Below are 5,309 nucleotides of genomic sequence, written 5' to 3'. Positions count from 1 at the left end.
GGTTGTGTGGGAAGGAATTTGTTAGGGTTAAATGTATCGATTTGGGGAAAAACGAAACTAGTGCGTTATGGGTAAAAACCTTAGAGTTAGGTTTTGTTTATAGTGATGAATGTTTCGTGGTAAATGAAATTTGATGTATCTGGGTGTTATGTTGCGTGATTTGTGTTCGTTGTATTTGGTGTGTTCGTACTTGATGTTTGTTAATTGGTGTGGTTGTTGTGAATTATGGTTTGAATGTGAAAGTATGTTTGAATTTGTTTCTGTGGAATTTGAAAACCATTAGAGTTAAACGAGTATTAAAAATGGGGAATCTTTTAATACCTCGGTTTACTTAATGTGTATTTGAGGAAAATGTTTAAGTTAACTGGGCGTTGAGAATGGGGAATCTCTTAATGTCTCGGTTACTTAACTATCGTTTTTGAAAATCGTTTCGGTAAATGAGTATTAAGAATGGGGAATCTCTTAATATGACTGTTTGCTTAACGTTTTGTTTTGAAAATCATTAAGTTAAATCGGTATTAAGAACGGGGAATCTCTTAATGACTTATTTAATTAATGTTGTTTGAAAGTCGTTTAAGTTAAATGGGTATTAAAAATGGGGAATCTTTTAATATCTGCATTTGCTTAACGATTGTTGTGAATGGAGTCTGTGTATGCTCATGCATTTCATTTGGTAAATTGTGTCGACCCGTGATAGGTGACACCTTGGTAAACTGTACGGACCCGTGATAGGTTGTACGTTTGCGATTTACATTTTAGTAAATCGTGTTGACCCGTGATAGGTGACACCATGGTAACTGTACTGACCCGTGATAGGTGGTACATTTACGATTTACATTTTTGGTGAATTGTGCTGACCCGTGATAGGTGGCACCTAGGTAAACAGTACTGGTCTGTGATAGGCGGTACGTTTACGATTCCCGCTTTTTCTTTTAGTAAATCGTGTTGACCCGTGATAGGTGACACCATGGTAACTGTACTGACCCGTGATAGGTGGTACATTTACGATTTACATTTTTGGTGAATTGTGCTGACCCGTGATAGGTGGCACCTAGGTAAACAGTACTGGTCTGTGATAGGCGGTACGTTTACGATTCCCGCTTTTTCTTTTAGTAAATCGTGTTGACCCGTGATAGGTGACACCTCGGTAAACTGTACTGACCCGTGATAGGTGGTACGTTTACGAGTTACTATTTAGAAAATCGAGTTGACCCGTGATAGGTGACACCATGGTAACTGTACTGACCCGTGATAGGTGGTACGTTTATGATTTACGCATTTTAGTAAATCGTGCTGACCCGTGATAGGTGGCACCTCGGTAATTGGTACTTTGGCCTGCGATAGGCGGTACAATTATGATTTACGGCCCTTCGAGGAGGGTTTTGGTTTGGAATTCCGAGTCCATGCATTTTGGCATATACGCATTGCATTAGGGTGCCTGGCACGCGAGTCATGTTTGATTTGAGTTTATGATTGAGTGATTCGAATTTTGATTTATCGTGATAACTGAGATGAAGGTGTTAAGTGCTATGTGTTGTGTATTGTGTGTGAGTATGATGGTTATCGAACCTTCGTGTGTCGTAGTAATCGCGTAGGAATTGCTAAGTGTTAAGTTGTGAATCGATTGGCCATTAAGTCAGGGGCTCAGCTATCCTGTCAATCGATTGCCCAATCGATTGAATCAAGCCAGAGTTCAAAATTTCACTAAAAACCTTCAGGAAATCGATTTGGAAATCGATTGGTATTAAGTCAGGGGCTCCGTTATCCTGTCAATCGATTGCCAAATCGATTGATTCAGCCCAGGATTCTGTTTTCATTAAAAACCTTCACCCCAATCGATTGCGCAATCGATTGGCTCAGTGAACATCCTCAGTTTGAGTTAGATGATTGATTTCTCATTGACTTATCCATGTCTTGTTTTATATGTGTTAATTAGGAGATCGAGAACTGCATTTTACCTTCATTTTAATTGGCAATGTATTGTATGAACTTTTCGCATATTGAAAATCCTGTTAAGGTGCATGCTTAGTTGAAAAGTTGTTTTGAGCATTCAAAAACTTAATTGCTATGTGTTAACTGTTATTTTCTGGTTGGTGACCCTTTACAACTATTGTGGAAATCTGGGCTTTGCCCTCAGATGAGAGTCAGGACGGCCCTACCGGTTCGTACCCTACGGACAGGAATGGAGATGGGAACGCTTGACTGCAGTTACGTTAGGAGGATCTCACGGGGCGCGTGGAGATTACTCAGGGTGTTTAGCTTTTTGGTAGGATGATCAGATTAGGATGATGTATAGGGACTAGGGGTCCTTCTTTTTGGTTTGGAGTATTTTTAGTTTGGAAAACTGTACTTATACAATTATTATCAGTTTGACATCATCTTTGAATGGGTTCCATGTACCATTCGATGTTGTGTAAATGTTTTGGATTTATAATTGGAGAAACTTTTCCGCTGCTTGTAAATTATAATGACTCAATTATTTATCCAAAGACATTTCTTTATTTATTCCTCTGTTTTAGTTTAATTACTTTTGAAAAAAAAAATATACCCTCGCTTTGAAAAACGGGGTGTTACATTTGTCATTCAGTAATGCTGCATATCTTTGAATACCACAATTTTTCCCTTGTGGAGCACCAAAGAAATAACAGAGAATCCTAGTGTAAGTACTTTTGAATGAATTTCGGCGGTGCTTGCATGTCCAATTTTTAGTCCTTCCGATTTTTCTCAATCACACCAATGTATATCACTTCTTGGGCCAAAAGAGATTTGGTTGTTTCATTCGATGAATGAGTTTTAGTTGATGATTTTTTCACTTGTGGTTGAGGTAGACTTTGAAGAATTTCTTCATCACTTGCATAATTTTGATATCTATCAATATTAGATGAGTGTGTAGTGTGTAATATCTTTTTCCCAAATACCATATTGATAAAATGGGTAAAGGACAAGATATATGTAATGTGGAGAGAGATAAAGGAAAAAGAGTAAAAAACAATTCACAAAGTATGGTGACGTGAAAATCAAACAAAAGAGTTGAATTTATATTGTACTATAAAATTTTGTAAATTGGTAAATATAACTTGAATCAAGCAACTTGGTAAATGGAAAATACAGAGGCATGTGGGGTTGTTGTGTTGATGAAGAAAAAATTAAAGTTTTGGAATAAATAATTTCACTTTTTTGATTTCCTTTGTAGGTACTCCTTTATATATACATTATAGTTTATAATTTCTTTTTTATCTTTTAAGAATACCATTATAGTACTTAGTAAGTTTCTGAATATATATACTAGTACCATATTGTTTTATTTTTATTTTTATAATGAGTATATATATATAACACCTTCTTCTTTAAATATAGGACTTTTTTGTAAGGGATATATTAGTAAGCAAATAATTAATACAATTGAAAATTCAAATAAAAAAATTAATTATTAAGAAAGTCTTATGTTAGGGTAGGGATAGAACTAATATATTGTTTCTTATAATAAGTAATTCAGCTTATATATTATATAAATTTTATTTCTATTAAGCGGAGTAACATAAACAATAGTGTCATTTTGATTAATAAAAAAATTCAATTTCTATTAAGCGAAGTAACTTAAACATCAGTCACTCTTAAAGTCAACGAATCTATATATTATATATCTAAAAGGTTTAGATTTATGGTTAAGGATTCAGTGGTTTATAAGGTTTAGCATTTAGGGTTCATAGAGTTTAGAATTTTATAAGGTTTAGGGTTACAATATAATTTTTCAAAAAGGGAACGACACTTCACATCAAGTATACTCTTCTATCTATTTAACTTTTTCAATCAACTATTTGATCATTCACTAGTCGAGTGACACCATATTATTCCTTGGTTGTTATTATCACCCACCATGCTTGCTTATATAAGCACAATTTAGGTTTTAGAGCGCTTATAATTTTCTCAGTAAGTATTTGACAATCTACTTAGAAGTTACTTCTTGATAACTCTTCATCATATGCATATTTTTCCACTGTTTTAGTCTTATTTATCTTCAATCATTAGTTACCTTAAGGATTTATTTGATACATTCGGGTTATTTTTGTTCTTTGAATTCATTAATATGTTATGCTTTTATTTCAGTGATTAAGTAGCAATTTTCGTAATTTTACATTGCGTTTTGTTTTAAGTGCAGTGCTGAATTTTGGTGAAAAATCAACATGATATATGTGGAGTATTTCCGCCATATCTGGAGTTCTAGATGTCCAACAAGTGTCACTCCAAGTGCTAACGAAAGCTACGATCCATATCTACAACTTTTATGAAGACACCGGGACCAAATTCAGATGCAAAAGATGAGCAAAATGCAAAATACATCAGACAGCAGATGTTGTGCGCCTGGAGCGCGCCCTGCGTGCCTGGAACGCATTTCTCGTGTTTCAGTTCTGTCAACGCGCGCCTGGAGCGCGCCCTACGTGCCTGGAGCGCATTTCTCGTGTTTCAGTTCTGTCAACGTGCGTCTGGAGCGCGCCCTAGGCGCGTGACGCGCATCAGCAATCATAAAAACGCAGATTTGTACTGTTTATGCATCTTTTTCACTATTGGGAAGTTGAGAGACTTGTGCCCTAGCATAGAAACTCAAAGACGACCGTTTCTAACATCATTGGGGCAGTTTTATCAAGAATCATTCATTAATCCTTCTTGTAATTCTTCTCTAATCTTTATCTCTTTTATTTCTATCATGAGTAACTAAACCCTATTTGTTAGGGATGAGTGTAACAAGATGAAACCCTTATTTTTATGATTTGATTTCTAGTTATATGAATGAGTTTATTGAATTATTTTTCTCATCTCTGTGCTTAATGCTTTTTATTGCTTGATCAACATTAAAATGTTCTACGATTTGTATTTTGAAACGGAAGTGGACTTTACGAATGCTTGAGATGAGAAATTCATAAATTTATAGTCTAGACATAGGTGCAGGTCATGAAACCAATTAAATTAGTTGCAAAACAATAATTTACAAGAGAATTTCTATACGGTAATGCTTAATTCTAATCTTAAATCTACTAAGGAATTAGGGGTTACTTTGGAATTAAAGGTTTTGTCACTAAGACATTAGGGCAAGAATAATAAAGAGAATTCGTTAATAATTCAATAAAGGAATTCAATAACAAGGATCAATAAAGGAATTCACCCAAAACCTCTCATTATAAAAGATCAATTTTATTACTTTTGTTAATTTCAAATATTATTTCAATCAATTCGGAAACTTTTTGTTCAATTTCAGTAATTAAATATAATTCGATAGTAAAACGCAATCCTTGAGTTCGACACTCGGTACT

Source organism: Cicer arietinum, chromosome 8 (genome assembly GCF_000331145.2).
Source record: "Cicer arietinum cultivar CDC Frontier isolate Library 1 chromosome 8, Cicar.CDCFrontier_v2.0, whole genome shotgun sequence".
NCBI lineage: Eukaryota > Viridiplantae > Streptophyta > Magnoliopsida > Fabales > Fabaceae > Cicer > Cicer arietinum.
This window is presented reverse-complemented; position numbering follows the sequence as displayed.